Here is a 25,691-nt window from a genome sequence, read left to right as displayed (position 1 = left end):
TTTACTATAAAGTGGCAGTCATCAAAACTCCCTGATACTGGTTAAGAAATTGAGCAATGGTCCAGGGGATTAGGATAGGTTCAAAAGAAACAGTAGTAACAGTAACCTACTGTTTGACAAACCCAAAGACATTAACTTCTGGCATAAGAACTTTGTAATTGACAAAAATTGTTGGGAAAACTGGAAAATAGTAAGGCAAGAACTAGGCATAGACCCACAACTCACACCCTAAACCAAAATAAAGTCAAAAATGTGTTCAGGATTTAGAAAGAGAGGGTGAGACATTATAGATGAATTAAAAGTTCAACAAATACCTATCAGATCTCTGGAAAGGGGAAAAATTTAGAAAAAGAATATATTATAAACTGCAAAATGAATGATTTTAACTATACTTAATTAAAAAGGTTTTGCTCTGCAAGATGGCAGAAACAAGACAGGCACTGTGTTAAGTGCTTCTGGCTACCCTCAAAAACAACATGAAAGAAACCTCTTAATAGAAATTTGATAGACAAAGCCAAGAAAGAGAAGCTAGGAGAAGAATACCTACCAGACAGGTTTGTCTTGGGGACCATGGGTGAACTGGGAATGGAGACCAGAGGACCAATGCTGGGACAACAGCTGGGGAAAGCCAGAGGACTGGTCTCTGCCACAGAATCTTTGGCTGGGGGTGGGGGGAGCTCTGATGAATCCTTAGTCAACAGAAGGGTGAATTCCAACATAGAGAATCACAGAGCACACTTGGTGGAAAATGACCAGTGGGGCAAGGGACTTGAGCTCCATACTTTCAGTGGAACCCTTTTCCCAGAAGGAATTGTAACAGTCCCCCAGGCCCTCAGACTAAAGTGTGGGCAACAGAGTATGTTCAGTGGAAAGGGAGATTAATTGCCTACCCCAGGGCCCAGTTCATTGTTCAAGGTCAACTCATACCCTGCTGCTAAGGGCCTCAAGAACTTTATAAAAAGCACCAGCACCCCTTACTTGTTGGGACTTGGAATTACTAAGCTAAGTGAACAAAATCTCTAGGGTTTTCAAAAGCAATCCGCTGGGAGCCAGTTCCCCAACCCCAACTAACACAAGATCCTAGAAAGATGAAGAAAGGTCAGCAGAAAGGGGGACCCATGGAGAAATACTAAGAAGAAATAGATTCTAACCTGGAGAGATCTAGAACTTCTGAGGAGAACAGGAAATAGTCTCCAGCCAAGAAAGAATTCCTTGAAGAAATCAGGAGGGAGTTTAAGAATTGGAGAGAAATTAGAGAGAATTTAGAAATTGAAAAAATTGGGAAAAGAAGCTCAACTTGGGCAAAATGGAAAACTCAATCAAAAATAGAATTGACCAGCTAGAAAAGGAGCTGCAAAAGGTAAATGAAGAAAATTCTTCTCTTTAAAAAAAGAATGTAATTGGTGGAAATTAATGACTTCATGAGACAACAAGATTTTCAAAAAATAGAGGAAAATGTAAAATACCTCATCAACAAAACCATTGACCTTGAAAATAGATCAATAAGGAACAACCTAAGAATTATAGGCCTTCCTGAAAACATTGAAGAGAAGAAAATTCTGGACTTAATATTACATAATTTAATGATGGAAAACTGCTCTGATATCAAGGGAAATGAGGGTAAAAGAGTTATTGAAAGAATATATTGAAACCCTCCTGAAAGAAATCCTAAAGTGAAAACACCCAGGAATATTGTGGCTAAATTCTAGAACTATCAGATAAAAGAAAAAATCCTGAAAGCAGACAAAAAGAAACAACTAAAATATCAAGAAGGAATGGAAAAGATTACATAGGATCTGGCTGCATCAACATTAAGGGATCGAAGGTCCTGGAATGAGATATTCTGAAGAGCAAGGGAACTTGGATTGAAGCCAAGAATACACTATTTGGCAAAGCTGTGCCTTCTCTTCTAGGGGGAAAAGATGGATATTTAACGAAATGGGAGACTTCCAACAATTTCTGATGAAAAGACCAGAACTAAATAGAAAATTTGAACATCAAACAGAAGGCTCAAGAGACACATGAAAAGGTTAAAAAAAGAGGGTAAAGGAAAAAAAAACCACTATCCAATGAGATGAAACTGGCTTTGTCCCTACCTGAGAGAAAGATACTAATAACTCTCAAGAATTGTAAATCTATTAGAGAGAATATACTTAGCCAGAAGTGAGGGACACTCATACATTTTCTATGACTCAGATATAATGATTTAAAAACAATACCTCATTAAAAGGGGGTCAAAAAGGAGAAAGGAGGATAGAGGGAGACTGGATGGAGTAAATATCATTACATCAAGAGGTGTTAAGGTCATATTGTAATAGAGGGGAAGAAGGGAGGAGGTGAGAACCACTTGAATCTTCCTCACATCAGAGTTGGCTTAAAGTTATCTTACACACACACTCAGTAAATTTAAGAAACATATCTTAACTTTCAAGTACTAAAAGGGGAAAAGGGGAGAGGGGGATTGAGAGGGGGAGAAAAAGGGAAGCTAACAGAAAGAAGGGAAGGAAGAATGGAAAAAAGGGAAAGGGGAAAGAAAGGGTAAGGGTGTTGATATGGGTGGGCAAACACACTGAAGGTAGCGGGATTCAGAATCAAAATACTGGGGAATATGAGTAAAGGGAAAAAAGAGGGAAAAGGAAAAATACTAAAAGAGGGAAGATAGCATTGAGGGCAATAAAGAGTGAGCAATTATAGCTTTGAAAGTGAATGGAATGAACTCTCTCTTAAAACAGAAATGAATAGCAAAATGGATTAAAAACCAGAATCCTTCAATATGTTGCTTACAAGGAAGTCATTTGAAGCAGAGAGATACATATAGAGCAAAGGCAAAAGCTTGGAACAAAATATATGCTGCTTCAGCTGAAGTGAAAAAAGCAGGTGTAGCAACCCTTATCTCAGACAAAGCAGCTGCAAAAATCAAAAGCACTGAAAGAGATAAAGAAGGAAACTATATCCTAAAAGGTATTCTAGATTAAAAGTAATTTCAATACTAAATATTAATGCACCCGATGGTCTGGCATCCAAATTCTTAGAGGAGAAGTTGAAAGAACTACATGAAGACACAGACAGCAAAATTCTACTGGTGGAAAACATCAACCTCCAACTCTCAGATTTAGATAAAACTAATCATAAACTAAATAAGAAGGAAGTTAATGAGGCAAATACATTGTTAGAAAACCTAGATATGACAGACTTCTGGGGGAAATTGAATAGGGATAGAAAGGAATATACTTTTCATTTTCTGTAGTACATGGCATTTACTCAAAATTTGACCAGTACTAGGCCATAAAAACCTAAGGATCAATTGCAGGAAGGCAGAAATAGTGAATACATCTTTTTCTCAGATTACAAATGTAATAGAAATAATATGCAATATTGCCCCAGAGAGATATAAAGTCAGAACAAATTGGAAACTAAATAAACTCATTTTAAAAAATGAGTGGTTCAAGCAACAAATTACAGAAAGAATTAATGATTTTATCCTAGTTAATTACAATAATGAAACAACATACCAAGACCTATGGAATACACTCAAAGCAGCTGTCAGGGGATACTTTATATCTTTAAATGCTTACATGAATAATTTAGAGAAAGAGGAAATCAATGGAGTAAATATGCAACTAAAAAAATTAGAGAGGAGATGGCTAGGTGGTGTAGTGGATAGAGCTCTGGCTCTGGATTCAGGAGTACCTGGGTTCAAATCCGGTCTCAGACACTTAATAATTACCTAGTTGTGTGGCCTTGGGCAATTCACTTAACCCCATTTGCCTTGCAAGGAAAAAACCTAAAAAAAATTAGAAAAAGAACAAATTGAAAAAACTCAATTACATACCAAATTAGAAATTCTAAAAGTTAAAGGAGAAATTATTAAATCAAGATCAAGAAAACTATTCATATAATAAATAAAAACAAAAGCTGGTTTTATGAAAAAAACAAAAATAATTGATAAACTTCCAGTCAAGTAGATTAAATAAAAAGAAAGAAGAAAACCAAATTGCTAGTATCATAAATGAAAAAGGTGAACTCAACACCAATGAGGAGCAAATTAAAATAATAATTCAGAATTTTTTGCCTGTAAATTTGACAATCCAAGTGAACTGGATGAATATTTACAAAAAATATAAGTTGCCCAGATTAAATGAAGCAGAAATTAAAAACCTAAATAACCCTGTCTCAGAAAAAGAAATTCAACAATCCATTATTGAACACCATAAGAAAAAATCTCCAGGACTGGATGGATTCGCAAGTGAATACTAATAAACATTTAAGGAACAATTGGTTCAAACTCTATATAAAAATCTTTGGGAAAATAAGTGAAGACAGAACTCTGCCTAACTCTTTCTATGACACCAAAATAGTGATGATACCTAAACCAGGAATAGATGAAACAGAGAAAGAAAATTATAGACCTATCTCCCTGATGAATATAAATGCAAAAATCTTAAATAAAATCTTAGCAAAATGAGCTTACAGCAAAGTTATCCCTAGGATAATACATTATGATCAAAAAGGATTTATACCAGGAATGCAGGGTTGGTTCAATATTAGGAAAAGTGTTAGTATATAATTAATTTTATCAATAACAAACCTATCCAAAATCATTTGATTATAACAACAGCTTTTGACAAAATAATGCACCCATTCATAACAAAAACACTAGAAAGTGTAAGAATAAATGAGATCCTTAGAATAATAAGCAGCATCTATATGAAACCATCAACAACCATTATATGCAACAGGGATAGGATAAAAGCATTCTCAATAAGATCACAACTTGGAAGATCAGCAGGTGGACTTCTGCCAGAGTGAGTGCATGAACCCCAGCCCTGAGAGCACTCAGCAAACAGCATGGCCAAAGAAGCCCAGAACCAGGAACTGCAAGCAGGAGGAGGCAGGAAGCAGAAGCCCCCAGGCAACTGAGCCTTGAGTACTCAGTCCACTGAAGGTAGGGGAGTGGAGTGAGACTTCCAAGTTCTGCCCTCTGTATCTGGAACAGGACTCTGGGACTCTGACCACATTCACATCCTGGTTGCAGGCTAGACCCCATAGACCCTCAGCCCCGGGGCAGAGGGTGTGCTTGTGGTCATTTATAGACCAGGGTGGAAGACAGAGCCTCACACACTGAGATCTTCATTGACGCGGGGGGTGGGGGGGGGGTCCCAATAATACTCAAAAGCTTAGGGGTGGTTAAATGAGTAAACAGAGTAAAAAGAGTAACACCATTGAGAAATACATTGTCTACGATCCCAAAAAGCATCAAAATACTAAATCTGAAGATGAGGAAATACAAGCTCCTGCATCTAAAGACTACAAGAAAAAAAAAGGAAATTGGGCTCAGGCTATGACAGAGCTAAAAAAAGACTTTGAAAATCAATAAGGGAGATAGAAGAAAAATTGGGAAAAGAAATGAGAGGGATGTAGGAAAAACATGAAAATGAAGACAATAGCTTAGTCAAGGAAATTCAAAAAATGCTGAAGAAAATAACATGTTAAAAACCAGCACAGGTCAAATGGATAAAATAGTTCAAAAAGTTAGTGAGAAGAATGCTTTACAAAGCAAAATTGGCCAGATGGAAAAGTAGATAAGAAAGCTCTCTGAGGAAAACAAATCCTTCAGATCTAGAATGGAGCTAATGGGAGCTGCTGACTTTATGAGAAGTCAAGACAAAAATACTTCAAAACCTAAAGAATGAAAAATTAGAAGAAAATGTGAAACATCTCATTGAAAAAACAACTGATCTGGAAAACAGATTCAGGAAAGATAATTTAAAAATTATTGGAATACCTTAGAGTCATGATCAGGAAAAGAGCTTTGACATTATTTTTAAGGTATTTCTACAGGAAAATTGCCCAGATATCCTAGAAGCAGAGGGCAAAATAGAAATTGAAAGAATTAACCAATCTTCCCCAGAAAGAGATCCAAACAAATAACCCCTAGGAATATTATAGCCAAGTTCCAGAACTCACAAGTGAATGAGGAAATATTACAAGCAGCCAGAAGGACACAATTCAAATATCAAGGAGCTGCAGTCAGTATCACACAGGGCTTAGCAGCACCTACATTAAGGACTCATAGAGCTTGGAATATAATATTCCAGAAGGCAAAAGAACTCAGAATGCAACCGAGAATCAGTTACCCAGAAAAACTGAATGTCCTCTTCTAAGGATAAAGATAGATTTTCAATGAACCAGGTGAATTTCAAATGTTCCTGCTAAAAATGGGCAGAGCTGAACAGAAAGTTTTATCTTCAAATACAGGACTCAAGTGAAGCATAGAGAGTGGAGGAGAAGGTTAAAATATGAGAGACTTTATGATGATGAACTTGCATAGAAAAATGTTACTGATAATTTTCATACAAAACTTCTCATTTAATACAGCAGGTAGAAGTAGCTTTTATAGATGGAGAGAGGTGAGGAGAGAGCTGAATTTGAAGATATAATATATTATAAAAATGGAATCAATGTCTAAAAGGGAAATGTAATGGGAGTAAGAGAAAGAAGAGGTAGAATCATCTAACATATTTCATATAATATTTTGTTATTACAATGAACTATTGCAATGGTACGGAAGCGGGCGGAAGGCCAAGGGGAATGAGGGAAACTTCGCTCTTATCAGAGGTGGCTAGGAGAGAAAACAGCATATATACTCTTTGGGGTATAGACAGCTAGAGTAAGAAGGAGAGAAGGGGGAAAGGGGGAAGGGGGGGAATGTCAGTGATGGAGGAGAGGGTGGACCATAGAGAAGAGTGGTCAGATATAACACATTTTCATTTTTATTTCTTGCAAGGGGCTGGGACTGGATGGTCTGTCCAGGACCACTGGCTGGGTGGATGCTGGGTCTAAGGGGTGGTATGTAGGCTCAGAGCCTCTTGGCCCCAGGGCTGGGTATCTGTCTGCTGTTCCACTCAGCTACTGTACAGCACATTTAAGAAAAGAGACAAAGGGAAAAGAGAGAGAAAATATAGTATATGGCAGTGGGGAAGTATGAATGAGGGAGTTGCAATCAGCAAGGGCAATGGTGGAAAAATGTGGAAATAGGGGCAGCTAGGTGGTGTACTGGATAAAGCACCATCCTTGGAGTCAGGAGTACCTGGGTTCAAATCTGGTCTCAGACACTTAATAATTACCTAGCTGTGTAGCCTTGGGCAAGCCACTTAACCCCCTTTGCCTTGCAAAAACCTAAAAAAAATAAAAATAAAAATATGGAAATAGCTTTTGTGATGGACTTATCATAAAGAATGTGATCCATCCACAACAGTGTTGGAACACAGACTGAAGCACATTTATTATTATTATTATTAATTTATTTTATTTTGTTTTTTGAAGGGCAATGGGGTTGGGGTGGCCTGCCCAGGGTCACACAGGTGGGTGATCATTGAGTGTCTGGGACCGGGTTTGAACTTCAGTGCTCATGACTCCAGGGTCGGTGCTTTGTCCACTGCGTCACCTAGCTGCACCTATTATTATTTTTTTTAATTTTAATGTTATTTTTTCTATTTCCTTTACTTTATTGCTCATGAGGGTCTATATTTTTGGGGAGAGGGGTTATTATGTTACTCTTAAACAAGAATGTTTTAGTAATGTGTAAAAAAACATCATTTATACAAAAATAAAATTAAATATAATTAAAAATACAAAAAAAAATAACCTCAGAAAATATAAAATACCTGTGAGTCTAAGTGCCAAGGAAGATTCAAAAAAGTTTTGAAGACAATTATGAAACACTTCTCACCCAAACAAAATCAGATTTAAATAAGTGAGTAGACATCAGCTGTTCATGGATAGGTTGAGCTAATATAATAAAAATGACAATTTTACCAAAACTAAAATACTTTTTTAGTGCCCTAACAATCAAAATTCTAAAAAATTACTTTAATGAGTTAAAAAAGAATGCAAGTAAATTTATATAGAGAAATAAAAAGGCAAGAATTTCCAGGGATTCAATGAAAAAAGTGCAAATGAAGGAGGCTTAGCTTTCAGATCTAAAAACATATTATAAAGCATCAGTCATAAAAACTGCCTGGTGTTGGCTAAAAAATAGAGAAGTGTACCAGTGGTGCAATAGTAGGAAATGATTGTAGTAATGTGCTGTTTGATAAACCCAAAGAGTCCAGCTTTTTGATACAATAAAAACTGTTGGGAAAATTGGAAGTCAGTATGGAAGAAACTAGAATTAGACCAACATTTCACATCCTACATCAAGATGAGTTCAAAATGGATAAAGGATTTAGACATTAAAACCAATATTATAAGCAAACTAGAAGATAAAGGAGTACTATACCTGTCAACTTTATGGAAAGAGAAGCAGTTTATGACTAAGGGAGTGATGGAGAACATCATTAAAAACAAACTAGATAATTTTGATTACCTTAAATTAAAAAAAAAAAAAAAACTTTTGCACAGACAAAACCACTGTAACCAAGATCAAAAGAAAAATGGTTAATTGGGAAACAATTTTTACACCTATTATTACTAACAAGGGGCTCATTTCTAAGATATAGAGAGAACTGAGTCAAATTTTCAAAATAACAAGCCATTCCCCAATTGACAAATGGTTAAAGGATATGCACAGTCAATTTACAGATGAGTAAATCGTTAACCATAGTCACAAGAAAAATTTCTCTAAATTACTACTTATTAGAAAAATGCAAATTAAAGCATCTCTGAAGTATCACCTCACACCTCACAAAATGGCCAATATGACCAGAAAGGACATCAATCAGTGTTGGAAGGGATGTGGGAAATGTGAAACACTAATACATTGTTGGTGGTGCTGTGAGCTCATCCGACCTTTCTGCCAGTTTGGAATTAGCATTCACTTATTAATCCATCTGGTATTGAAGAGTTATTTTTTTAAATTTATTTTTATTAAAAATATTATTTGAATTTTTCAATTTTCCCCCCAATCTTACTTCCCTCCCCCACTCCCCCATGGAAAGCAATCTGTTAGTCTTTACCATGTTTCCATGTTGTACCTTGATCCAAATTGAGTGTGATGAGTGAGAAATCACATCCTTAAATAAGAGACAAGAAGTCTAAGAGGTAACAAGATCAGACAATAAGATATTTGTTTTTTTTCCCTAAATTAAAGGAAATAGTCCTTGAACTTTGTTCAAACTCCACATCTCCTTAACTGGATACTGATGGCACTCTCCTTTGCAGACAGCCCAAAATTGTTCCCGCTTGTTATGCTGATGGAATGAGTGAGTCCTTCAAGGCTGATCATCAGTCCCATGTTACTGTTAGGGTATACAGTGTTTTTTCTGGTTCTGCTCATCTCACTCAACATCAGTTCATGCAATTCCCTCCAAGCTTCCATGAAATCCTGTCCCTCTTGGTTTCTAATAGAACAATAGTTTTCCATGACATATATATACCACAGTTTGCTAAGCCATTCCCCAATTGAAGGACATTTACTTGATTTCCAAATCTTTGCTACTACAAACAGGGCTGCTATAAATATTTTTGTACAAGTGATGATTTTACCCTTTTTCATCATCTCTTCAGAATATAGAGCCAGTAGTGGTATTGCTGGGTCAAAGGGTATGCACATTTTTTTGTTGCACTCTGGGAGTAATTCCAAATTGCTCTGCAGAAAGGCTGGATGAGTTCACAGCTTCACCAATAGCGTAATAGTTTCCCAGATTTCCCACAACCCTTCCAATAATGATCATTGTCCTTTCTGGTCATATTGGCCAATCTGAGAGGTGTGAGGTGGTACCTCAGAGAATCTTTAATTTGCATTTCTTTAATAATTAATTATTTAGAGCATATTTTCATATGGCTATGGATTGCTTTGATCTCTTCATCTGTAAATTGCCTTTGCATATCCTTTGACTATTTGTCAATTGGGGGAATGGCTTTGTGTTTTAAAAATATGACTCAGTTCTCTGTATATCTTAGAAATGAGTCCTTTGTCATAATCATTAGTTGTAAAGATTGTTTCCCATTTTACTACATTTCTTTTGATCTTGGTTAGAGGGATTTTATCTGTGCAAAAACTTTTTAATTTAATGTAATCGCAATCATCTAATAGGTTTTTGGTGATGTTCTCAAATGCTTCCTTAATCATAAACTGCTCTACTTTCCATAGATCTGACAGGTAAAGTAGTCCTGGATCTTCTAATTTGCTTATAGTATTGTTTTCTATGTCTAAGTCCTGTAACCATTTGGATCTTATCTTGGTAAAGGGTGTTGGGTGTTGTTCTAAGCTAAGTTTCTTCCATACTAACTTGTAATTAGCCCAGCAGTTTTTAGAAAGAGGGAGCTTTTATGCCAATGGCTGGACTCTTTGGGTTTATCAAACAGCAGATTACTCTAATCATCCCCTGCTTTTACACCTAGTCTATTCCCCTGGTCTACCACTCTATTTCTTAGCCAATACCAAACAGTTTTGATGACTGATGCTTTACAATATAATTTTAGATCAGGTAGGGTTATGCTCCCTTCTTTTGCACTTTTTTTCATTAAGCTCCTGGCCATTCTTGACTTTTTATTTCTCCATATGAATTTACTTACAATTTTTTCTAACTCATTAAAGTCATTTTTTGGAATTTTGATTGGTAGGGCACTAAACAGATAGTTTAGTTTTGGTAGAATTGTCATTTTTATTATATTAGCTCTACCTATCCTTGAGCAGTTGATATTTGCCCAGTTATTTAAATCTGACTTAATTTCTGTGAGAAGTGTTTTATAATTGTTTTCAAAAAGATTCTGAGTCTGTCTTGGCAAATAGACTCCCAAATATTTGACACTGTCTGAGGTTACTTTGAATGGGATTTCTTTTTCTAGCTCTTCCTGCTATTTCTTGCTAGACATATATAGAGAAGTTGAGGATTTATGAGGGTTTATTTTATAACCTGCAACTTTGCTAAAATTGCTAATTGTTTCCAATAATTTTTTTGGATGATTTCTTGTAATTCTCTAGGTAGACCATCATGTCATCTTCAAAGCATGAGAGTTTTGTCTCTTCCTTCCCAATTCTAATTCCTTCAATTTCTTTTTCTTCTCTAATTGCTGAGGCTAACATTTCTAATACAATATTGAATAGTAGTGGTGATAATGGGCACCCTTGTTTCTCCCATTATCTTATTGGGAATGCTTCTAGCCTCTCCCCATTGAATATAATGCTTGTTGATGGTTTCAGATAGATACTGCTGATTATTTTAAGGAACAGTCCATTTATTCCTGCACGCTCTAGTGGTTTTAGTAGGAATGGATGCTATATTTTGTCAAAAGCTTTTTCAGTATCTATTGATATGATCATATAATTTCTGATAATTTTGTTGTTGATATGATTAAGTATACTCACAGTTTTCATAATATTGAACCAATCTTGCATTCCTGGAATAAATTCTACTTGATCATAATGTATTATCCTAGTGTTAACTTGTTGTTATTGTTTTGCTATGATTTTATTTAATATTTTTTCATCTACATTCATCAGGGTAATAGGTCTATAAATTCTTTCTCTGTTTTAACTCTTCCTGGTTTAGGTAACAGCACCATATTGGCTTCATAGAAAGAGTTAGGCAGAGTTCCATCTTTCCCCATTTTTCCAAAGAGTTTATATAGAATTGGAACCAATTGTTCCTTAAATGTTTGGTAGAATTTGCTTGTAAATCCATGAGGCCCAGGGGATTTTTTCTTAGGGAGTTCACTGATGGCTTGTTGAATTTCTTTTTCTGAGATAGGGTTGTTTGTGTATTTAATCTCTTCTTCATTCACCTGGGCAACTTAAATTTTTGTAAATATTCATCCATTTAACTTAGATTACCAAATTTATTGGCATGCAGTTGGGCAAAATAATTTCAAATTATTACTTAAATTTCCTCCTCATTTGTTGTGAGTTCATTTTTTCATTTAGGATAGTAGCAGTTTGGTTTTCTTCTTTCTTTTTTTTAATCAAATTGACCAGAGGTTTATCAACTTTATTGATTTTTTTAATAATACCAACTTTTGGTTTTATTTATTAATTCAATAGATATTTTGCTTTTGATTTTATTAATTTCTTTTGTTTTAATTTTTAGAATTTCTAATTTGGTACTTAATTGGGGATTTTTAATTTATTGTTTCTCTGATTTTTTAAGTTGCATGTTCATTGACTTCCTCTTTCTCCAATTTATTCAGGTAAGCACTTAAAGCTATAATATATGCCCTGAGAGTCGCTTTGAATGAATCCCATAGGTTTTTGTATGTAGTTTCATTATTATCATTATCTAGGATAAAATGATGAATTCTTTTTATAATTTGTTTTTTGGTCCACTCATTTTTTAAAATGAAGTTATTTAGTTTACAATTTGTTCTAGCTCTATATCTCCTTGGCCCAGTATTGCATATGACTTTTATTGCATTGTGATCTGAGAAAGATGTATTCACTATATCTGCCTTTCTGCAGTTGATCATTAGGGTTTTATGTCCTAGTACATGGTCAATTTTTGCATAAGTTCCATACACTGCAGAGAAAAAGGTATATTCCTTTCTATCCCCATTCAGTTTCCTCCATAAGTCTACCATACCTAATTTTTCTAACAATCTATTTACCTCCTTAACTTCTTTCTTGTTTATTTTATGATTCGATTTATCTAGATATGAGAGTGGGAGGTTGAGGTCTCCCACTAGTGGAGTTTTTCTGTCTATGTCTTCCTGTAGTTCTTTCAGATTCTCCTCTATGAATTTGGATGCTGTCCCACTGGGTGCATATATATTCAGTATTGAAAAACTTTATTTTCTATGGTACCTTTTAGGAGGATAAAGTTTCCTTCGTTATCTCTTTTAACTCTATCTATTTTTGCTGCTGCTTTGTCTGAGATAAGGCTTGTTACCCCTGCTTTTTTTTTTTTACTTCAGCTAAAGCAAAATATATTTTGCTCCAACCTTTTACCTTTACTCTATTTGTATCTCTCTTCTTCAAATGAGTTTCTTGTAAACAACATATTGTAGGATTTTGGTTTTTTAATCTACTCTGCTATTTGCTTACATTTTAAGGGAGAGTTCATCCCATTCACATTCAATGTTATGATTGCTAATTCTTTATTGTCCTCCATACTATCTATCCTCTGCTTGTATTTTCTCCCTTCCCCCCTTTTATCCATATTCCCCAGTATTTTGTTTCTGAATACCACTCCTTCAGTGTGTTTGTGCTCCTATATCACCCCCTCCCCTTTCTTTCCCCTTTCCCTTTTTCCCTTTTCCCTTCCCTTCCTTTTGTTAGTTCCTCTTTTCCCCACTCCCCTTCCCTTTCTTTGTCCCCCTTCCCCTTTCCCCTTTTAATACTTAAAAGGTTAGATGTTTTATAAGTTAACTGAGTATGTGTAGGTTGACTTTAAGCCAAGTCTGATGAGAAGAAGATTCAGGTGTTTCTCATCTGCTCCCTTCTTCTGCTCTATTACCATAGGTATTTTGTAGCTCTTAGTGTAATGAGTTTTACCCCATTCAATCCCCTCCCTCCTCCTTTCTCTTTCCTTTCCCTCTTTTTTAAGGAGATAGTGTTTTTCAGAGCATTCTATCTGAGTCATAGAAAATTCTGAGTTTCCGTCACTCCTAGTTAAGTGTATTCTATTTAATAGAGTTAAAATACTTGAGAGTAATTAGAGTCTTTCTCCCAAGTGGGGTTAAAGCTACATTCCATTAGATAGCAGTCTCATGGATAGATCATGAATGTCCATCATTTATGGCTATGTATATTCTCTCTGTTAGAGTTACAATTCTCAAGATTTATGAGAATTTTTTTCCTCATGCTGGGCTGCAGCAAGTTTCAATATACTGGATAGTAGTTTTTTTTTCCTTTTATTGCCCCTGTTTTTGTTTTTTTTACCTTTTCATGTGTCTCTTGAACCTCCTGTTCTATGTCCAGATTTTCTATTTAGCTCTGGTCTTTTCATCAGGAATTTTTGGAATTCTTCCATTTCATTAAATGTCCATCTTTTTCCCTTGAAGAGAAGGCTCAGCTTTGCAGGATAGTATATTCTTGGCTGCATTCCAAGCTCCCTTGCTCTTTGAAATATCTCATTCCAGGCCCTTCAATCCCTTATGCAGCCAGGTCCTGCATGATACTTACTGTGGTTCCTTGATATTTAAATTGTTTCTTTTTGGCTGCTTGCAGGATTTTCTTTTTTATCTGATAGTTCTGGAATTTGGCCACAACATTCCTTGCTATTTTCAGTTTAGGATCTTTTTCTGGAGGGGGATTGATGTATTCTTTTTTTTAGCTTTTTGCAAGGCAAATGTCATTAAGTTCCTTGCCCAAGGCCACACACACACAGTTAGGTAATTATTAAGTGTCTAAGACCGAATTTGAACCAAGGTACTCCTGACTCCAGAGCAGGTGCTTTATCCACTACACCACCTAGCTGCCTGATGTATTCTTTTAATAATTATTTTGCCCTCCAGTTCCATGACATCAAGGCAGTTTTCCATCACTAGATACTGTAATATTAAGTCCAGGCTTTTTTTGTCTCTTCAATGTTTTCAGGAAGTCCTATAATTCTCAGGTTGCCCCTCCTCAATCTATTCTGGAGGTCAGTGGTTTTGGGGATGAGGTATTTTACATTTCCTTCTATTTTTTCTATTTTTTTTTCATTTTGTTTAACTGGCTCTTGCTGCTCACGGAGTCATTAGTTTCTGCAGACTCTATTTGTTTTTTTAGGGAGGAGTTTTCTTCATTAACCTTTTGCAACTCATTTTCCAATTGGTCAATTCCACTTTTGAAAGAGCTTTCCATTTGACCAATTGAGGTTTTGAGAGAATTATTTTCTTTTTTCACTTGCCCAATTGAGGATCTGAAAGAATTATTCTCATTTTGTATTTGTCCAGTTGATGATGTGAGAGATTTATTCTCCTTTTGTATTTGTCCCATTGTACTTTCTAAGAATCTGTTTTCTTGTTGCAATGTATTAATTGTCTCTCCCAAATTTTTAAACTCCTTCCTTATTTCTTCAAGGAAATCTTTCTGTGCTGAAGACCACATTGTATTTTCCTCAGAGGTTCTAGGTCTTTCTCAGTTAGGGTCTTTCCCTTCCAAGAATTTTTCTATGGATCCACCTTTCCGCTGACCCTTCTTCATTTTGCTAAGACCTTGAGTTGGGGAGGGGCTCGTTCACAGGGGCTTGGGATCCCTAAAGCCTTTACTCACTGAGTGCAATTTCTCTGGCTGGCCAGTAGGAGATGTTGGTTGCTTTCTCTGGAATGTCTCTGACCTTGATTGAGGCCTTCTCCCTTTGCTTGAAGGGAGGAGTTGGAGCTATTGAATTCTTTTGCCTTCAATCAATGGTGGGCTTTACCCTGGCTTGAGGTCATTTCTCTCTTGATTTTCAGCTGGGTTGGTTCTTCTGTTCACACACCTGGGCCTGAGGCAGAAGTAGTCTGCTATTGTTTGTTCTGAGAAGAGGCCTCAGCAGTATTGAAAGCCTGGACTCAGTGTTCCTCATACCAGAGGAGCCCAGGGATGTTGTCTGCAGCTCTCCTGCATCAGAATTCTCCCCCAAGCCCTATTTGCAAGCTCCAGTGGGACAGCACCAACACCAGTGCCTCTGCTCCCTAGTTGACTCAAGCCCCTGCCATCTAGCCCCACAGCTGATCCAGCAGGTCTGTCTCTCAGGCCCTCAGATTCCTGGCTCCAATTCAGCTGCTAATCTGGCTGATCTGGGGCTGATCTTCCCTATGAGCCCAGACTCACCTGCCTGAATTCATCTAATGCTGCTGCTGGAGACAAATACTGAGATAGATGTTCTTTCTCCTGGCTTTTCTTTCTAGGTTTTGTGGGTTAGATTTCTGTTAAGAGGTTTGTTTCATATGATGGATGGGGAAAGATCAGAAGACTTTAGAGCTGTGCCTGTCTTCTCTCTGCCATCTTGGCTGGAAGTCCTTTGAAGAGTTCTTTTTAGTGAATTCCTTGATGGTTTGCTTAATTTCTTTTCTCAGAAAAAGTAATTTAAAGTATTTTATTTCCCTTTTATTAAGTCTAGGCGGTTTTTTAAAAATATTCATCAACTTCATTTATAGTATCAGATTTGTTGACAAAATAGGAAAAACAGATCTGAAATATTACTTTAATTTTCACCTCATTAGTAAAGTAGTGATATGTTCACCAATTTTATTTTTGATACTGGTAATTTGGTTTTCTTCTTTCTTTTTTTATCAAATTAACTTAAGGTTTATCCATTTTATTGTTTTTGAAAAAAATAATTTTTTGTTTTATTCATTCATTTGATAGTTTTCTTACTTTAATTTTAATGACTTATCCTTTGATTTTTATAATTTCTAATTTGGTATTTAGTTGAGGATGTTTAATTTGTTGTTTTATAACTTTTTTAGTTGTATACCCAATTCAATGATCTCCTCTTTCTCTTCATTGTTCATCTTGGCATTTAGAGAAATAAAATGTCCTATAATAACTACTCTGACTGTTTACCACAAGTTTTATATCATTTCTTCTTGTCCTTGTCATAGATGAAATTATTTTTTCTATGATTTGTTGCTTGATCCATAAAATTAAATTATTTAGTTTTATAACAATTTTAGTTTATCTTTCCATGATCCTTTATTATGAGTAATTTTTATTGTATCCTGATCTGAAATACATGTATTTAAAATTTCTGTTTATCTTAATTTGATTTTGAAATTTTATGTCCTAATACATGCTAAATTTTTGTATGGGTTCCATGTACCACAAAAAATTAGATATATTCCTTTATATCCCTATTCCTTTTACTCCCTAGAACTATAATATCTAACATTTCTAAAAAATTCCCTTTACCTTCTTAACTTCCTTCTGGCTTATTTTTTGGTTAGCTTTATATAATGCTGAAAGAGAGACATTGAAGTCCCCCACTGATATAGTTTCGTGATCCACATCTCCCTTTAACTTATTTAGTTTCCTCCTCTGAAAATTTGGTTACTATAACACTTGGTGCATATGCTTAATATTAATATCCCCTTCATTGTCTATGGTAACTTTCCCAAAGATTTAGTTTCCTTCCTTATCCCTTTTAATGAGATAGATTTTTGTTTCTTTTGCGAAGTTTTTTTCTTTTTTGAGATCAGGATTGCTACTATTGCTATTTTGAAATCAACTGAAGAGCAATATATTCTACTCTAATCTCCTAATTCTGTATTGCCCTCCATCCTCTCTTCCCCATTTGTATTTTTCTCTTTCCTTCCCCCTTATCTCTTCACACCAATATTTTGCTTCTGACTGCTCTCTCCTTCAGTCTGCCCTTTCTCCTTTCCTCTTTCTCCTTCTGCTTCCCTGTAGGGTGGGATAAATGTCTATACACAATTGGGAATATATAATATTCCTGCTTTGAGTCAAATCTGTTTAGAGTAAGATATAATCAGGGTTTTCTCTCTTGTTTCTTTCTCTCTATTATAATAAGTCCTTGGTGGCTCTTCTTGTGACATTATCTATCTTCCAATGCCTTGGTCTTCTCTCAATGTAATTCTTTTCTTCATGTCTTAATTGCTTTAAACCTGTTTTATACCCACCCTCTCTGTATACTTCTTTCAAGTGTCTTGATTGAAGTATTATTCTCAGTAGTCACAAATACCATCCTCTCATTATCAATTTGTAGCCACACCCTCTATCCAACTGTACTTGTTCCAGTTGTTATATTAGAAATACAACTCTCATGACCTGAAATACCATCACACCATCATCAATTTATACCTATATGCTCTGTTGAAGTATACGCCCTCCAACTTTCCCAATAGAAATACTACTCTCATGAGTTAAAGTATTATCAAACTTTAGAAATCTATTGTTTTACAAACAGAGACTGATTTCTAGAATAAGAACTCACTGTTTTCCAAAGCTTATGGAAAAACTGGAAAATAGTATGGCAGGAACTAGACATAGATTCCATCTCACACCCTATACCAGGATAAGATCGAAATAGATACAGGATTTAGACATAAAGGGTGATGCCATATGCTACTTTGGAAAACAAGAAATAGTTTATCTGTTGCAGTTCTGGAATGGGGAGAAGTTTATAACCAAAGAAGAGACAGAGAACATTATTAATTGAAAATAGGTCATTTTAACTCCATTAAATTGAAAAGTTTTTATGCAAATAAAATCAATTCAATCAAGATTAAAAGGAATGTAGAAAAATTTGCAACTCATAAAGTTACAAAAGGATGAATATTGAAACTTTGCATTTAATGAAAAAAACAAAACAAATTACTATTACCTTATGATCCATTTATACCCATACACTTTCTCCATGCATATTCCCTCCAAATGGTACCATAGAAATGCCTCATGAGCTAAAATATCATCACATCATGATCAATTTATACCCATTCCCTTTGTCCAATTAGACTTTTTTTAACTGCCTTGAGAGAAATAAAATTCTCAGGAATTTCATGTAGAAATGTAGACAGTTTATTCTTACTAATTTTTTTCCTTTCCATTTACCTTTTTCCACACCTATTGAGTCTTATATTTAAAGATCAAATTTTCTTTTCTCTCTTGTCTATTACCTAATAAAAAAGATAAATTTGAAAGCTCTCTATATGTTGAAAATTCAACTTTTCCCCAGAAAGAATGTGCTGAATTTTCAGGTTAGTTGATTCTTGAATGTAATCCAAGCTCCTTTGCTCTCCAAGAATGTTACATTTCAGGCCTCTGATCCTTTAATGTTGAAGCTGATAAATCCTGATAATGCCTCCCTGGAATTTAAATAGTTTCATTTTGGCTGCTTTAAGTATTTTCTCATTTAACTGAGAATTCTGAAATTAGGCTACAATGATCCTTAGCTTTTATTGTGAGATCTCTTTCCAGGAGTGATCCATGATTTCTTTCAAGGACTAATTTATGCTATTATTCTAGGATATTATGACATTTTAACATGATATTTTCCTGAAAGTTACTCTCCAAGTTCTTTTTTTTATAATATTGGCTTTTAGGTAGACCAGCAATTTGGAAATTATCTCTTCTGGATCTTTTTTTCAGATAGGTCTTTTTTTTTCAAAGAGGTACTTTACATTTTCTTCTGTTTTTTCCAACCTTTTGGTTTTGTTTGGGGAAACTTTGGTTGATCTCAGATTTATTCATTTCCATTTATTAAATTCTAATTTTAAAGGTTTTGTTTGCTTTAGTTAGCTTTTATATTTTCTTTTCCAGTTGGTTAATTTTACTTTTAAAGGAACTGACTGGGGCAGCTAGGTGGCACAGTGGATAGAGTCCTGGAGCAGGAGGACCTGAGTTCAAATCTGACCTCAGACAATTAATAATTGCTTAGCTGTGTGACCTTGGGCAAGTCACTTAACCCCATTACTCCATTGCCTTATATAAAAAAATTAAATAAAAAAGGAATTGACTTCTTTTTCCATTTCATCTATTTTACTTTAAAGGACTTCTTTTCTTCACACAATTTTTTTCAAAATTCTCCTACAAGATTCTCACTTTTTTTCCCCCCTCAATTTTTATGCTCCCTCTCTTCTTTGGTTTTAGAAACCTTTTCTGAATTTTTCCAAGAGGTCATTTTGAATTTCTGACCAATTCGCTGGCTGCTTTTAGCCTTCAAAATTAGATAGTTTGTCATTGTTTTCATCTTCTGAGATGACTTTTTTTTCATCCCTATAAGACTAGTAACTTTCTAGGTTTAGCATTCTTTATGTTTTTGGTTTTGTCCATTTTGATAGTTGACTTTTGTTCCTGAGTCAGATGGGCTATAGTCCCAATCTTTTTGTGTTGGGAGTCATGGGTACAGTTTCTGGTTTTCTGTTTTGGCATCTCAGTTGTTCACAATTTATTCCCTGAATTAGGATGGCTTAATCCAATTCTGCCTGCTATACCAGAAATAATGGTCTTGAACTTTGCCTTCTAAACTGGGTTGGGATCCATGGTCATGGCCTGTATTATCACTGACCTGCTGAACTGTGTTGTGGTTAACAGTCTCCTACTGACTTCCTAACTCTGCCACCTACTGGGTCATACTCTCCTTTTATCCTGGTGAGACAGATATTTTCTGAAGTTCCTCTATGATATCTTGTCTTGAGAATTTGTTTCACCTCTTATTTTGTGGAGTCTGTTGCTTTAGGATCATTTAGAAGCATCATTTAAAGTTTTTTGGGGGAAGAAATTTCTGGGAGGTTCTTAGCTTTGTACTACCATTGTTGACTCTGCTCAGGGAGTTTGATACACACACACACACACACACAGACACACACACACACACACACACACACACACATATATTTCTTATCTTAGGTTTTGTTTATTTGGTAAAATGTGAAAAAAAATCAGATTAAATAATTGACACTGAGATATTAGTACTTCAAGTATGTGTTGGACCTAACTATAGATGCAGTAAAAAAAGTCTAGAAAAGAGGAGATTGTGCATTCTAGAATGGATAAGGAGGTTACAATGTCTGAAAGTTAGTACTGAATTTGACTTGGCAGTTGGGAAAAATATGTAGATTTGAAGGGGAAACAAAACCCTTTCTAAATAGTGATATAGACAACATAAGCAAATATTTAAAGGTTTGGATGATGAAACTATTAATGTATGAAGTACATTCCTACTCAAGATACTTTAGTGGCTCCCTGTGATTTCCAGGACAAAATATAAATCCCTCTGTTTAAAATTTGAAACCTTTCAGTCTGGCTCCTACCTATATTTCCAGAATTATTTAAAGTTACTTTACATGTTCTTGATTCTTGCCAAATAACTATTGGTTATTATATACTGAAAATAACCCAGGTATCTTCTCCTTCTTTTTGTATAAGCTCTACATCATGCTCAGGATGCTTTCCATCCTCACCTCTACCTTTTGGAATGGAATTCCCATCTTCCCTTCATGGCTCTGTAAACTGAAACCTTCCATAGTTTTCTCTGTACTTTGGGATCTATGAATCCACCAAATACTTTGTAAATATTTTGTATTCATTTCTATACATGTTGTTTACCTCAGCAGAATGGAAACTGCCTGAGAAAAATGACTATTTCAGATTTTGTCTTTATATTCTCAATAACTAACACATACTAGGCCCTTAATGAAGTTTGAATTGAATAGAATATTGTAGAAAATAGTCATCAAAGTTGTCTGAGCACAAGTATGATATGAAAACTGTTTAAAGATTAATCTAGAATTGGAAAGTAAAATGGAAGGAAAGATAGTTGTCAGGGAGATCAGATAGGAGATGGGGCAGTAAATTAATGAAAAATACTGGGCGATTGGCTATATCTAGGTTGCTATTTTAATGAAGTCTCAAATGGATAGCAAATATAAAAGAAAAAGAATTGGGTTTAGGGAGTTCTATTTGTCATATGAGAGTTAACCAGAATAGCAATTTTCCTAAGTGACTGAATATGGCTACAGATCTGCTCTGGAAGATGGTGGCTGCAATGAGAATAAAAGGATACTTTAAGGAGATTACTATTTTCTTCATCTTTATGTAAGATTGGCTTTGCTCCCTTCTCTCCCTAGTAGCTTTTTGTACCCTGTATCCTCTCTTCTTTCTGCATTTATTTCCTGAGAGAGGGATGTCTTGAACAGAAATTAAGGTTGAACAAGGAAAGGTTGAAGACTCCAGTGAATTACTCTTTTTTAATGTTTTGAGAGTTCAGGATAAAAGAGAACTCCTTATTGAAACTTAATCTCCCATATTTTTACATTTAATCATTTATTTATTACCTGTTCTAAGACTTGTTGAGAATATGAAATAATGGATTAATTTCAGTCTTTCATGTAATCAACAAATAAACAATAAATATGTCAGGCCACGTGCTAAGCATTATGGAAAATGGAAGATGAACAAGACACAGTTCCTATCCTTGGGGATTTACAGTTTAGTAGAAGAGCTAAGACAAGTTCACAAATTAAAACAAATCAAACCAGGATGTACCTTGCACAGGAAGAGAGATACCAACAAAAATAATGCATGACATGGAGCACCTTAGAATTTGCAAAGAACAACATGATATTTGAACTAGAAAATAGACTTCAAAGTTGCCTATGAAGTTAGAAGACTGGGTTCAAGTGCTGATTCTGAAAGAGTTGTGTGAGCTTTGCTTTCCTTAACTTTACAGCAGAGATAATATTTTATTATTACTTGCCTTTCAGGGCTGTTGACAGAATTATAAAATAATGCATTTTATGAACCACCATATTTATAATTTGTTGCTAGGATTTAGGCAGGTAGACATGGGAGAAGGGCATCCTAGAAACAGTTAATGACATGATCAATAAAATGTGAGGGGATTGTTTGGCAGAAGCACAACTATAAGATGGGACAGAGAGTAAAATTAGTGAATGGGGACAGATTGAGATGGGCCTTGACTGCCAGACCACTTTAAAGGATCATATATATTATGATTTGCTGAAAGTAGGTGATATAATGTTTTGGGTGGTATTTTTGGATTATCCCTGCCTTTTATCTAACCTTACAATCCTACCCAGTTCTCTTTGGTACCCCAAGACCCTGAACCTCCAAAGAAGGGAAGCCTCAGACCCACACAAATTGTGTCCACCATTTACTTCTTTTTGTCCTTCTGGTCAGAAGAGCTTAGATTAAATCCTGTGTTGCAGAAAATAATTAGGTCTTTAAAGCCTATAAATTACATTTGTCAGCAGCAGAGAAAACAAATGGAGTTTCTTGTTCTCTGGTGGCAATGATGAATGGTAACACAGGACTTCAGCTAGAAGAAGCTTGTGTGGACCTAGGAGCTTGTTTATTGACTCTTAATGAAAAACTATTAATCCAAACCATCTGGGGATTAGTGGGAAGCTCAGAAGTGAAAAACTGGAGGCATTTGGAGGTTCTATGCTCTGTGCATGTATGTGTGGTAGGGGGAGTTCTGAATTGCTGGGTGGCCATCTGTCCTCTGAGGGAGTCAGAAAAGGCTAAGGGAGCTCCAAGATATAGAAGAAATAAAGTAAAGGGATATGTTACAACACTCATTAGACAAGATTAACATGTTACAAGTTTGAAAGAAATCAGTGTGAGATATCATTTTCTAGGAAATCTTCATGATATGATATAAAACAGCCTCTCTTCCCTCCCTCCCTTAGTTTCTGATAATACTTTTGTGGTTCAACATTTGACCTAAAATGATCAATATGGAATGACTAGAAAAGATACTGATGGTACAAAAATATGACAACTAAAGGCAAAATGAAACTGGCAGTGATTTTTTTAGGTTTATTTATGTATTTATTTCATCCATATTCACATGTATATTTGTTAAGTTATAAAATTTTCGTCCACCCTCCCTTCCCACTCCCCTCCCTCAGTGGTGCATAGTCAGGTTAGCATTGTACATACATATTTTTGATAAACATGTTTGCAGATGAGTTATTTTGGGTATGAGGGATTAGAATTAAGGGAAAGAGATGCATAAGAGATAAGTTTTATAAAATGTTCATCAGATTATGAAGGATTGTGTGTGTGTGTGTGTGTGTGCTTTGTTTTGATTTTTCTTCCTCTGGATGGGGATAACATTGTCCATAGCTGGTCTAATACAGTTATCATAGCTCTCTGAACTGCTGAGAGGAGCTGCTTCCATCAAGGTTGTTCATCTCACAATGTTGTTGATGTGTACATTGTTCTCTTGGTTCTACTCCCTTCTATCAGCATCAGATCCCATATGTCATTCCATGCTTCTCTAGAGTACTGACCCTTTATAGTTTCTTATAAAACAGTAGTATTCCATAGTATTAATGTACCATAACTTTTTTAGCCATTCTCCAATTCAAATTCAAATTCTTTGTCACTACAAAAAGAGCTGCTATGAATATTTTGGAACATGTAGGATTTTCTCTTTTTTATAATTTCTTCTGGATATAAAGATCTAGAATTGGAATTGCTGGGTCAAAGGGTATGAATAGTGTTATTGCTCTTTGGGAACAGTTCCATATTGTTCTCAAGAAAAACTGATCTGTTCACAACTTCACCAGCAATGCATCCCAATCCTCCCATAACCTCTCCAACATTGACTATTTTGCCTTTTTCTCATCTTGGCCAATCTTAAAGGTGTGAGGTGATATCTCATTGTTCTTTTCATTTGCATTCCCAAATCAAGAATAATTTGGAGCATTTTTATATGATTATAGATAGCTTTAATTTCTTCATTTGAAAACTGTCTATTCATATCTTTTGACCATTTATCAATTGAGGAATGACTTGTGACCTTATAAATTTGATGCAATTATCTATATATTTTAGAAATGAGACCTTTATCAGAACTCCTGGTAGTAGAGATTATTTCCCAGCTTTCTGCTTTTTTTCTGATTTTGGCACCATTGATTTTATTAGTGTAAAACCTTTTTAATTTAATATAGTCAAAATAATTCATTTTGCAAATTATGATGTGCTCTAATTCTTTTTAGTCATAAATTTATTCCCTTTTCATAGATCTGATAGATATTGTTTTTGGTCTATTAATGTATATATGGTATTGTACTTTATGTCTACATCCTGTACCCATTTTGACTTTATTTTGGTATAAGTTGTGAGATATGGATCTCTACCTAATTTTTTTTTAGGTTTGTTTTTTTTTGGCAAGGCAAATGGGGTTAAGTGGCTTGCCCAAGACCACATATTAAGGCCACTCAGGTACTCCTGACTCCTGGGCCAGTGCTCTATCCACTGCACCACCTAGCCACCCCCTCTGCCTAGTTTTTAACCATACTATTTTCCAGTTTCCCAACAGTTTTTGTCAAATACTGAGTTCTTATCCCAGAAGTGATGTCTTTACTTTTGTCAAACAGTAGATTGCTGTAGTCATTTACTTCGGTTTCTTTTGAACCTCTCCTAATCCACTGATCCTTTACTCTATTTCTTAACCAGTACAAGGCAATGTTGATGACTGCTGCTTTATAGTATAGTTTTAGATCTGGTGGCAGTGAATTTCTAATTCTGACATTTAAATTGTGTCTGGGAACCCGCAGAGATATACTGGGAGAGGTCAGAGGAAGGGAAGAGATTGAGGTGAGATTCCTTCTTGTTCAAGACAGACCTCTGCAAGTAACTACCCCCCATTTCAGGTGGCCTTACCTTTTGGAAAGGTAAATGATACAAAAGATATAGACAAGGAAGAGGATAACTAGAAAAGAATTAAGTCCTTTTTTTCATTGAAATAAATTGACTAATGGGAAAGAACTGTCTTTTTAAGGCAAACCAGCTCTATAAGAGTTCTTCATCAAAGCTGTTTTGCATCCTGTTGGGAAAAGCTCCTTTTCCAATAAGACAACAAAATAGTGTTAAACAAATGTAACATCCAGAAAGGAAAACTAAATAGCAACTAAAAAGCTGAGTGTCCTAGAATTCTAATCTACCTTCCTAACACATACAACAACAAGGAGAATAAAGATAGATAAAAATACAAGGTGTCCCTGAGACACACACACAGAAAAGGGGAAAATCTGCTTGTGGACTCTGTTCAATGCATTTGAGGAAACAATCTTGTTAACTGCACCTTCTTATACATTAGTACTCCTACATCATCAAAGGGAACAGTTGAATGCAAGAGAGAAAAGTATTAAAATAAAACATAGTAGCTATCTCTCTCTCTCTCTATATATATATATACATATATATAATACATATATATACATATATACACACACACACACACACACACACACACACATATATATATATATATATATATATATATATATATATATATATATATATATATATATAATTGTTGCTCCTTTCACTTTTTTACCTCAGGGTTCTTCTG

The sequence above is a fragment of the Macrotis lagotis genome, chromosome 4 (genome assembly GCF_037893015.1).
Source record: "Macrotis lagotis isolate mMagLag1 chromosome 4, bilby.v1.9.chrom.fasta, whole genome shotgun sequence".
Lineage (NCBI taxonomy): Eukaryota > Metazoa > Chordata > Mammalia > Peramelemorphia > Peramelidae > Macrotis > Macrotis lagotis.
Note: the sequence above shows the minus strand (reverse complement) of the source record.